Genomic DNA, 13047 nt, shown 5'->3' with positions numbered 1-13047 from the left:
TTCAGTTAATGCTAGAGTTGATAACGAAGTCATGGCCGGAAAGTTAACCTACTTTCACTGAAGTAAACAAGTACTAGATTGTGTGCTATCCATCCACGTACAAGCCTGACAATTATAGGAAAGAAACTAATAGTGGTCTGCCGAATTTACTTAGTCGTTAGGAACATTTTAGTAGTCAGTGCAGTACGTTGTTAGTTGGTTCTGTACACGAACCTAATGTTCACTGAAATCTCTAAGAAAATCTGCGTCCAACCGTCCAACGTACTTCCTTCCCTGCCAAGAACATATCTGAGGTTAGTAGTCGGATAAGCGCTAATTAGCTAGCTGCCAAATTTTGACATATTCAACTACTGAAACTGTCATTGTATTGTTTCCCATGCAGGAACAAATGTGCAAGTCTACAAGTAGCTCAGGATTATGCACACCCAGTCTGAAGACCCACTTTTCCCATCAGGCCATGGCATTAGCTGTTACAGAAGTAGCAGCAGCAGTAGCGTTAACCTCATTGAGGTTATCTTGTCTCCAACTGACAAGACCCCAAATACTGTCATCAGTTGCAAGGATTGCTCACCCCAAGATGATGGCATTGAGGTTATCTTGTTTCCAACTGAAATACCTTCATCGAAGGAAGATACGGATGTATCCAACAATGTTGTGCTGAGTCTTGTCTATAGTCCTATTACAAGAAGAAGATTGTAATTGTTTGCTGAAAATTTGCACATTGCTGAAAATTTGCACAAGAAGAAGATTGTAATTGTTTGCTGAAAATTTGCCCAGAGTAGGAAAATTTGTTGCCAACTATACTTGTAGAGGCTTTGTTGATGCTCTGTTATGTCTGGATGGTATTGCATTTTTTTTTTTATTGTTCAATCACACGGTGTCCTCAAAGACTTCCTAAGCCCAAAGACTAATCCGTGCTCGGGGGATCTTGTCAAAACGCTTCCTCCCCCCTGGCCACCAAGAATATATTGGGATTTAACTCCAATAAGCGTCATCCAAAGTGGCCTTGCGGGGCCCACCTCAGAAGAAATTCTATCAAAAAATTTTGCGGAACTCCCTCTAAAAGTGGACTACCCAAAAACCTGTAGAAAGATATTTACACTTCTAAAATAATCCACCCTTAATCTTCTGGAGCCACCCTGCTCCCCATATCACAACATCTCCCATTTCACAAACAATTCTGAACTTAAAAATATTAATATCCTGGGTTATCAGAGCAATCTAATGTACAGACGTACAAGATGATAAAATATAAGATAAATGACCGATACTTTTATACTGCGGAAGCTATGACAGCTATGCCTCAACCCCATGTACGCTCGACCTCAAGCTAAACTGGCTTGCAAACTGGGCATTTGAAACCGAAGGGCCCATGGGAAAACATTTAAAAACCGTTAGAGTGAGTGGACGAAAAATAAATAATTTCGAATGAATAAGTAAAACTTAATGCTTTCCCAAGTTATTCTCTAAAACCTCACATGCAGTAACAATATTGGAAATACTTTTAATCATCATCTTTACTGCAATCTTAATTACGAAAAAAAATAGAACATCTTGCAATCTCTTAAAATCTCATCCTCAATCCTTATAAAAATATCATTTTCAAGAGGCTCGTTTGATGACTAGGAAGGACTGCTGTCTAGTCATCTCATGTCATCTAGGAGAGACTGCCACCCAGATGACGCATCGGAAGGGACTGCCAACCGGAATAGGAGGCGGTGGGTAGAAGGGACTGCCAACTAGCCATATGTAGTTAGAAGGGACTGCCAATTGACTACCTCATGTCATCTGGAAGGGACTGCCAACCAGGTGACGCATCGGAAGGGACTGCCAACCGGAATAGGAGGCGGTGGGTAGAAGGGACTGCCAACTAGCCACAGGTAGTTAGAAGGGACTGCCAACCGGGATGTAATCTGGAAGGGACTGCCGACCAGACTATTACCTAGAAGGGACTGCCAACTAGGTAATATACGCATGCGCCGAAGATAGCCTCCTCAATAAACTAGAAATAACCTCTTTCAATTACTTGCTTTCGGAAAGAAACTCGCTGTTATTTCAATAAAACATTAAAAATTCACCGAAAGCATAACTCAGGATTATCTCGCTAAATCAAATCTCAATATCTCAATAAATCCTCGAAAGCATAAATCAAATACTCTGCAAATCAATAAATGCTTTCGGAAAGAAATCTCAATCTAACTCAAAGCTGATAAGTGCGGAGCTCAAAACTCAATAAATCTCGATAATTCAATCATGCTCACATATTTGCTAAATCCTTCGTACTCGTATATCATCATAAAAACTGATATTCGAAATCAATAATTCTCATAATATTTTCTGAATCAATCACTTCCCGCAAATCATTTCCCAACTCAATAACTCATAAATAATTAGCTTGAAAATCTATTGAAAGCCCTCGGGAATGAAATCCACTAAAAATCCCGTAACTCATAGAGCATAATAAATCTCAAGAAATCAAGCTCATAAAATCATAACACTCAATAATTCAAATAATAAATTAAACCTCAATCGGAAAATAATAATATACTGCATGAACATTTAATTTAAAATAAATGTCCACTCACAGTACTATTTAGGCGATCACGCATACGAGTTCCTTCATCGAGCAATAGCTCGGTATATCGCCCTGTATACAATTATAATTCGTGAATAACAATCTGGGATTTAAATACGATTCCCACATCAAATCCTCATAAATTAACATTTCTATTTCTTCTCTGATTAAACCAAAATTTTATCATTTGCACCAATTCTTTAATTGAAGGTTCTAGGGCAGAACCAAGAGAAATCCGGCTGTCGGATTCTCGTAAATCGTTAACCGAAATTCTAAAATTCGGAAAATTCACAATTGATACAAAACTTCTCCAATGTCCACCAAAACCACATATACAAGCTCTACAATATTTATAGGATTTAATTGGCTAAAAACAAGAATTAAAAATCCTGCCCTATGCGCTCCACGCGCCATCTACAGTGGCAGCGCGTGGGCCCCACGCGCCTCTGGCCACCACCTCCGATGGCCACCAAATTCCATCCACAGCATCATCTCAACATTATAAGCATCTTTCACAACTACAACAAATTCAGAAAACACCTGGAACTGCCCGAAAAACACAATGAACAGTGGCATTCGATTTGAATAGTGTTCAAGAAAGTCAAACCTTCGATTCACCAATTTCACTTCAATTTGTGGAATAAAACTTGGAGGAACGTCACCCACGTCCCGAGGCGCATCGATCAAGCCCAAAAATGTTGTCGGAGATGGCCGGAATCTGGAAAATTTTCCAGAAAACCCGAGCTGCTACAGCGAACTTGTTGGCTTCGATTCGTCGTCTATGGTGAATGATAGGGTGCAAGGCATATATGGATAGAAACCTTGTTTCAAGACGAAGAGATGGACACCAATTTCATGGCCATAGGTGGCCGGACGAGGCGGCGGCGACGCCGGAAAGTTACGTCGGCGAGAGAGAGGAAGAAAACTGGAAATTTTCGGGGGTTTCCCGAAATGGAATGTCCAGATTTCTATTTATAGACATGAATTCCACGAAATTACAAAACTGCCACTAACTTAAAACCCTTATAACTTCTTCGTTACAACTCCGATTTTAGCGTGCCACGTGTCTCCGAACTCGGTTTAACGTCCTCTACAACTTCCATCAAGAAAACTTTCTCAAATTTTGACCCAAACAAACAGTCAACTATTTGGGCCCCCTAATAATACCGAAACTTATATAAAACATGAGCGATTGTCGTTTATCATCCAATAACTAGTGAATGAGTGAACGTCTAAGGTTCGGGACGTTACATTCCACACCTGGAGGCTCTTACCAACTCGACCACCTGTAGTAGTTCTGGATAGTATTGCATTGTGATGGTATGTACTCGAAAATTAAAAGGACAATAAATTAGGTGTATAAAATCTCTTGTTGCATTTTTTATTCGATTATTTGTATTTGCAGCAATTACAATGGCCAGCCACCCAGCCTTATCAATTCCTCATTGTCCAAACAATCCAAGCACTTACTAAAATCCAAACAAATATTGTTAATACAATACAATAGAATCAGTTTTTTTTTTTTTTTTTTTTTTTGAGGTAGGGCCAAAACAGCTGCCCTTAAGTCATAACCATTAATAAAATCATAGAATACAAAAGGGGGGGGGGAGGGGGGACATAGTGCCTAAACCCCATATGACAATAAGTCTTAAGAGAGCATCCCGAAATAATATTAGAAGTCTCAACTAATCCTTTGTATTCTAACACGCACCAATTAGCAAAGAGTGCACGACTGACTACTCTATTTGCTTTACAATTAATTTTGGCGACATACCGGAAAGATAATGCTCATGCAGAGCCATAATACATTAAAACCAACTTTCCCACGATGTTGCCACCGAAAGAAAAATTCGGTGACACTTAATTTCATCCTACCACTAAGAGGCTGCGACCATTTGACGAGGCAAGAAGATCGCTGCTGTCCTAGGCCAGACACGGCACTTAAGGTGTGCAGACCGAGACAAAGCCTACGTCGTCCTACCAAATAATGGTAGCCACTTATTAACCGCATAAGGCCACCAACTACTAGAAAGCATAAACAAAATAAATTTTGAAAATAAAAGACAAGCAAACAAGGGCCTAAAGGTTTGGTCCAAGCCCAAACAATAGTCAAGATTGCAAGGAGAGATATGTGGCCATGAGCCTGGCCCACAATTGCCTCTGCACACCTCCTACCGCCGCAGTACTGCTCTTCCCGGCGTGCCACCACAACCATACCCCCACCTCGTCAGTGTGGCCCCTCCCCAGACTACAATGATCCCAGATTCGATCCGCTCCAATCTGGATTCCTAGCACTTGTTGCCCAATGGTCTCGAGCATCACCAATCCTCTTCTCTCTTCCACAGTCCCACGACCGCATATCCAGATAGGAGGCTGGGGACGGCACCGCTCGCTCCACCCACGCCACCCACCACCGCACTCCATTCTGATCCAATCTTAACGGAAATCCCATCCCAGTTGACCCTATCGTCCAGTCGCAGCGACCCAGAATCAACCCGAATTCCCAACCAACCAAGCTGCAATAATATCTCGCCCTCCACCGCCACCCTCCACCGCCACCATCTTGAAAAAATCCAGGATTTGAAACCTTAACCCGAAGCCAAGCAGCCAAAATAGGCCTCTGAAAACAAGCCAGTCTGACGACAGCATCACCGAGACGCGCCGTCGAACGGAGGACGAAGGCTATGGCAACCTGCAATGCATTCCTTTTTCTCTCTAGGGTTCTCTCTCTCTCTCTCTCTCTCTTTCTCTCTCTCTCTCTCTATATTTTTTCTTTTGAGATACAATAGAATCTGTTTAAATCCATATGGAATTAAAACAATCCGTAGATTATGAGAATCCACAGATTATAAAAAGTTAGACATAATCATTTAAAATCTAGATTGAATACACCCCCTAAAGCAAATATACATTTTTAATCAACTTATTTAATTTAGAAAGAATGAACGTTGACGAGAAGAAAATGAGAGTTTTGAAGAGTTTTTTAGATCGATGACCAAGTAGAAATCAACTGTTTGATCGATGACCGAGTCAACTATGAAGTTTATGTTTATTGTCGATTAGAGCCAGCTCTCAGAGGAGAAAGATGATGAAAACTGAGGCTTAGCACCTATGGAGGCAAGGATGTGTAAAAAAATGATGAAAAAAAGAAGGCGAAATCAGAGATTCTGATAAGTCGCCAAAATCTAGCTAAACTTTTGTCATCCCATTTCTTGGTTTAAGACACATGTCATTCCCTCCTTATTTTCTAATATTTAATTATTTTTGATCACCGGCCTAGTCTGGAACCCCCAGGTCTAGCGTTCGAATCCCAGTTCCATCTCGTGGCCAGCAGATTTGAGGGACCCTTTGGGTTCGTGCGTCTGCGGTGCAGTGGATTAGTCTGGCTTTCGTCACAATGATGATGTAAGTGCTGGGATACCACTGCATGAGTGCAGAGCCGGCTTAGAGCAGGTGCGACATGGGCGACGGAACAGGGTCCCCAAATATTGGGGCCTATTTCAAGTTCTAAGTACGTTTAACATATATAGAAAAGGGCCTCCTAAAGGCATAATTTAGTTGTAGTTCAGGTGGCACTGAACTTTTCTTTTACCTCCTCTTTAGGAGTTCGATTCCCCCTATTGCATGTCTCTTGCTTCTTCTTCTTTTTCCCTTCTCCCCTTTCCTTCCTCTACTTTCCTGGTTTTATTTTTTGGTGGATATTGCAGGGCCCATACTGTATTTATCTTTGATCCTTCAAATTCTTTCAATTTTTTATGTTATCTGGATAGTATCTTACTTATCTTCTTTAATAATTCAATTGTAATGTTGCTTCTTTTAATGAAATTTTTGTAACAAGCTTTAGTCCCCTCTCTCTGAATTTTTCTTTACAAGAAGTGAAAAGGTAATATAAGACTAAGATAAAAGATTTTTTAATCTAAAAAATAATTTTGTATAATATTTTCTCTATATAACAAAAATTTTCAATAGTATATTCGTACGTGACCGCAAAAGGAGGGCCTTATTTTTAATTTCGCACAGGGCCTCCAAAATTTTTGAGACGCGGGGGTGTGTGAGTTACTAACCTAACTTCCCGATAAAAAAAAAAAAACTTCCTACTATATGATAACGTTGCAGCTCTTATCCTATTTTATTTTTGTTTACCAAATTAATAGTTTCCTTCCAATCTAATGGTCTCAATAGTTTCCTTCCTATCTAATGGTCTCTCATGCATATCTTCATCACCCAAGTCAAAGGCAATCAATCAACTTCATATGTTTGGTATATGTTCCATAATGCATTATTTTAGATTCTAAAATGAATGACCAATTATTAACTTACCTATTGAACAAAAAAATAAATTACATACAATTTACTCTACCTCAAATTACCTACTACTACAGGTAGATAAATAGATGGATCACTTAAAGATTAAATGTAGGGTGCGGCTATTGTTACCTTACTAATTACTTTCTTCACCCTTCAAGTTTTCATTTATTGAAAGACTAAAATATCCTAGTATAAAATTACAATAGAGGACAATATCTTATTACAAATTACAATATGTTTTTTCTTATTACACCCTACAAAATGAGAAATTTTAAATACACATCCCTATTATTTTATATTTCAAATTAGATTTTGTAGGTAGATTAAATGACCAAAACAGACATCTATGCATTAGAAGAAGAAAAAAATAGTCATATTTTCCTTATATTAATTATTCTATTTATGTATAAATAGTTAGATAAATACAACAAATTTCTATACATGGCCTCCCAATTTAATACAAGAATAAAGTTAGAAACTATATGGAATATGGAACTATCGAACTTGTAAACATATCCTTCTGACCTAGCCGCTCTCTGCTAGGGTTTATCAAAGAAAACCTTTCTTCGACAAAATTTTTCAATTCACCCAAACTCAATGGCTGATGCCATTCCTAGCCTTGTGGATGCTTGCCTCCTCTTGGCCTTTGTTGTTGGCTTGACAGAAGGACCGTCACCGGCACTGTTTTGTTCACCGCCTACATCGGTGAAGTGGATTAATGGAGTTCGACCAGATTTGCCTTCTGATCCCTGGCTTTGCGAACCGATGTACAAAGACGAGGATGGATGTGGTGGGGATATATTGGGTGAGCCTGGTGGTGGTGAGATTGATGGTTTTGGTGACGGTGGTTGTGCAAAGATGGAGGAGACTATGATGGGCTTCTAGTCTCGTGCGGCTGGTGTCGGGATTGGAGCCTCGCAGTTGGATTCTCATACTGGGCGGGATGTGAAGGGGAGTGGCTCCGCTGCTTTAGCTCTTTCACTGGTGACGCTGGCTACGAATGTCGACGGTGGGTTGAGGTTGAAGGATGTGGATGCTGGTAGTTGTGGTGGCTTTCGATCTTCATATGCAGGCGATGTCGTCAACTGGACGTGCTCTCTTGGCGGAGGAGGCTACTGTAGCGGTGTGGAGCAGGTCAGTGTCATAGGTGAACGGGAGCAGGGTGGGGTGCCCTTAGCAATTACTACTTGGACCCTCTGGGCTTCGTTCTGGCCTGTGGGCCGGGCTTGGGTGGGTTGGACTCTAAACTTTGGGTCCTGGGCCTCCTTAGTTAGAGGTGTGGAGGATGATTTGTCATCCTCTAATCCAAATATTGTTTAATTTCATTTGGGTAGCAAAATCTAGTTTGCTCGGTTGTTACATTTATTTAACTTGCTTCTGAGCTTCTAGGTTTTGTTAGAATAAAGGTGTGTAAATCTCCTTAAAAGGTGGGTGTACCCGGGAGTGTGAGGTTCTGTTTGTTTAGAATAGGTCCTTTGTATGTGCTAAAGGACGGCTCTTTCTGTAGGCCCCTCAAGGGTACACCGTTTCTGGTACTGCTTGCTGAATTATAAAATTGGCTGACCTCCTTCGATTCAAAAAAAAAAAAAGTTAGAAACCATCTAATTTAATTTTTTCTTAAATAAATTGTAATTAAATGAGGTCATAAACTATAATATTTAGAATTTCAAAATCAATGGCATTAAATGTTTTTAAAACATATCTCTTTACTCCCATTTTTTGTTAATTTTCTTTTTTGTTCTAAGAGTTATGATTAATCAATTTATTTTCTAATATAAAACATCACAGGTGAAAATTTTTTGTAATTAGTAATTTGTTTGGCTCATCTAATGACAACTTTTTAGTTCCGCCACTGTGGAGAAACTACTGATATAGTTTTGGTTGAATGTTCAACTCATAAGTTTATACTTGATTAACAAGGTGTTTGGTGGATGAGAGCTCAAATAACACGAAACCTATTTATATGTATCTATTTAAAGGGAACAATAATAAATCTTTATGGATTTCTCAATAACTAACACAAGTAATCGATATGGTTATTTACAAAACGTCAATATACTGTAATATACTAATCATATTAAATAGTAACCTTAATATAGTTAAAAAGTAGGATATCATGAAATTTTTGAGATTTAGGATATTTTAGGTAATTTGGGTTGTGTATTTAGTAAAATATTAGAATGAGAAATTAAATGAGTGGTGTATTAAGTATGGAGTGTGTATTAAGTAATTAGGGGTGTGTATTTAAAATTTCTCCTACAAAATACGTACTTAAACTTCATTCTTCATCTCTTCATCTCTTCATTCATCATTAAACCTTAACACTTTTTTTCTTAACGTTCATTATCCTCAATCGTTCTCATGCATGCTATGCTAATAGAAAAAGACTTTGACACGTGGAGGAAGCCAAATAGAAAAAGAATTCGAGTTAAACCCTTGTACCATTGGAAAATGACATTTTGGGTACTATAAATGGATGAACTAAGTAAAATTAAAATTTAAAAAAATATATGTAGGGTGAAGAAAGTAGTTAGTAGGGTGGCAATAGCTGCACCCTTAAATGTATTATGAAACTAACCAATGTAAGATCATCTTTAGCAGACTCTCTATTGTGTCTCTTTAGTTATTTTGGAGAGCATGTTTAGTTTTTTTTATCTATTTTAGTAGCTGTATCAGACTCCTAAGTGGCTCTCTATTATAACTTTTAGCTATCTCGCTCCTAAATATAGAAAGCGGGATGAGGCTCTCTATAATTTAAAACATTCTTTTAAGTTATTTAATGTAATTTATAAATATATTTAAACTATTTAATATTCATTTAAAAAATAATATAAATTCAAAACTAGCTAAAATAGAGGCTAAAGATGCAGTCGTAATTCTAAAGTGGCTAGCTAAAGGCTAAAGCTCAGATAAATAGGAAGATGACTCAAAACTCAAAAGTAATATACGTATAATTCAAGTTACATCATGTCTGCTCCACAATCTTTGAAATGTTTCACAACTATTTCGTTTTCGTCAATTTTATTAACTCCTTAATTCAAGTTTCACAATCTCCTCTCCATTTTGCTATCTCACTTCTAAAGGGAAATTTTTAAGAACAGTACATGAAGTATGGGCCACCGAGAATTAAGGTGAATATACTTTACAAAACTTCATAATGGCGCCTGAGTTTCAAAACTCGACCCAACATAAATACATATCGTCAGTTTGACTGTTAGTATGCTTATGCTTGATTTCCATCAATTTTATGAAGGCAAATCCGTCTCTTCAATGATAATGAAAAAAAAAAAACTTGAGAATGGAAACCAACCCAATCCCGCAGCTTTCTATATTCCTCTACCGCCAAACCCTTTCCAATTTCATTCCTCAATCATCTTCTCCAACCACCAATCAAATTGGAAACCCATCACATACAGATTCCATCTTTATCTCTCTTTGAAACACATCAAAAATTATTAGGTCTGGGTTCAAAGAAAAATGCAGAATGGAATGCATATTTCCTCTAGTTAATGAGGATGAAGCTGCCAGAGACATGAAATGCTTCCCAATGAAGCCATATGCTTCGATATATTCAAAGATGACCCCAATTGTCTTTAGCTCCTCCTTATATCCACTAATGCTCTCACCATAAAAGCTCTTATCAATCAATGGAATGTCAACAGAGACAGATCCATTCTGCAAAGTATTTTCCCATGATGAATTAAGTAGAAATGACTGGGATGGTGGCCTATAACCAGGAGAGCCATTCAAAGTAACTTTCAGCCAACTACCTTCCTTTATGCATGTCAAAAACTTCTGAGGTATGCAAAACCGTTTATCATTCAGTTGACGAATCCAATCCAAACGCAAGAAGGCATTCTGCTCAGTTAGTGGTGTAGACAGAAATGAAATACCATCACTTAGAGCAGAAATACGATGGATATCCAAAGCGAGTAATCCTCGAAACGTCTCAGAAATTGGCTGTGTCTATTGTCTAAACCAGAAGCTCCTCCTAGCTATACATTTGCAGACTACTCCACCATACTCAGCCATTGCCATCGACCAAACCGTGATTCTCAGTAGTGGTGAAGGACGAGATCGCGAGCTGTGGTGATTAAAAGTTGATTCTTAAAGCATTTTAACCCATATGAGATTTTGGGTTAAAATGCTTGAAGAAGTGGGAGAATTGGGGAAGATTAATTTGAGAGAAAAAGAGGTAGCGGGCACAAAAAATTGGGTTGTGGCTCGTCCTAGAGAGGGGGGAGAGTGAAAATATTAAATTACCCTTTGAAATATGAATAATGGCACAAGGATTAACGGTATTATTGACGGCAGGTACCAAAAATGTGTGGGATTTTCAACCCCAGGCACCATTGTGATGTTTTGTAAAGTAAATTCACCACAATTCTTAGTGGCCCATACATCATGTACTGTTTTTAAAAATTTCCCGCTTCTAAATATGGAGAACGAGATGACGCTTTCCATTTTAAATATAGCTATCTCTATTTTCTCAAATTTAATAGCTGCACCAGACTCCTAGGTGGCTCTCTATTTTAATATTTTACTCCTAAATATAGAGAGCGAGATAAAGCTCTATTACTTTTATTAATTTAAAACATTCATTTTAAGTATTCTTTTTAGTTGACAGGCCATAAATTATTAAAAGAAAACGAATATAGTGGAGAGATGCAGAACACATCCGAAAGGAAAAAGTAACAAATATGAAAATAGATGCAACAATTGTATCAATAGTACATGAAAATAGAAATATAGTTAGAGCACTAGCGCAAAGCTATTTTTACCACTACGGATTTTTGCCATGCTGTGAATTTTGTAGTCGATGGTATGACTACCCATGTATATCCAATGCACAAAATGACAAAAGTCAGTTTCGCGTAGAACAGAGGAGAATCTTCCATCAAAAGATCGAAGCCTCTTCCGGGAGTAAAGTGTGGTAAGCTTCCTCAGGGTATGTCTTTTTCTGAAGGACACACCAGTCTTCTCCGCTTGAGAGGGGAAGACGGCTGCTATGTGACAACCCCTAGTTGTTGTCTGAACTGCCACCTCTGCTCCAATACATAAGCTCCAGCTGAAGTGTAGCAGCTCCGTCCCATTCATCACTGCTTTCTGTTAAAAAGAAAAGAGTTGCTCCTTTCCGATCTAACTCCTCTCTCTAGTCAAAAATAGCGTAAATTAATCAGGACTGGTGCTCCGGTGGGATCCTCTCGGACAGAAAAAGCCGGCCAAGAGTGTTAGAACATGGTCGTGTTGCCATACGATCCATTTTGAACAAATACCATAGTCCCGGATCCTCAACCCAATAATTATAAACATGATAATCCCAAAACCAGTACAATAATTGGATGGGATCCCAAGAGAGAATTTGCATCAGATTCCTAGACCTGATCTAAGATCCACCTGGATCCCATATTTGGATTTGATGCTGACCCATTCACCAAACCTAGCACCAATTTTTGGTCGGAATCTGAGCTATATCGGCAATATGCCTTTGCAATACCAACTGTTGGTGCTGAATAGCAGATACTAGGTCAACCCTAGAGTCCTGCAGGCGTGCTACCACACCGCCACCACCAACCACAACGTCAAGGGGAAGAAGAGAAAAACAGACCTACCAAAACCCATGAGGCTGCCGCCGTAGTCTGCATGCCAGTCACCACGTGCAACATCACAACTGCCAACACTGCCCCTGCCACCAGCATAAGTCCAGTGAAAACTCTATACCCATATCCGAAACCTGGACTGCAACACCCAAGATCACCGCCAACAAGATGATTCTAACCCTTTCGCTGCCTCACTACAAGCATAGACCCTGCTTCCGCAATCATGGAAGCCAAACCCCGCTGCCTCTTAACCAAACCCAGTCCATCCAGACCTGGATCCGATTCATCTCAACAACCACCATCACTAATCACCACGCTTATTGAAGGACTTTTGCCGTCCTCCAACCCAAAACAATTGGTACACACCTTCACACCCACGCCTCCGACAAGGACGAGGCTTTTCAAAAGCAGGCTGAAGTCTGAAAAAGCACTCCATAAAAATGGAGAAGGTATAGGAACTTTTCAATCGATAGATGACGCCGCTCCCAAACCCTAGCAGAGTGGTAGGTTGAGAAACACAATCGTTAAAAATAACAACGAAAATCGTATATATAGTATATACGC

The 13047-nt window shown here is 39.1% G+C and overlaps 1 long non-coding RNA gene across 1 annotated transcript; it reads right to left on the bottom strand.

Moving 5' to 3' along the window:
* Positions 1-1095: 1095 nt before the first annotated feature.
* LOC133707726 (uncharacterized) lies at positions 1096-3506 on the bottom strand. The gene is made up of 3 exons (XR_009845254.1): positions 3183-3506; positions 2586-2647; positions 1096-1347 (listed from the first exon to the last, which is right to left on the bottom strand). It is a non-coding gene; the product is annotated as an uncharacterized LOC133707726 (long non-coding RNA).
* Positions 3507-13047: the final 9541 nt, after the last annotated feature.

The sequence above is a fragment of the Rosa rugosa genome, chromosome 5 (genome assembly GCF_958449725.1).
Source record: "Rosa rugosa chromosome 5, drRosRugo1.1, whole genome shotgun sequence".
NCBI classification, from domain to species: domain Eukaryota; kingdom Viridiplantae; phylum Streptophyta; class Magnoliopsida; order Rosales; family Rosaceae; genus Rosa; species Rosa rugosa.
This window is presented reverse-complemented; position numbering and strand designations above follow the sequence as displayed.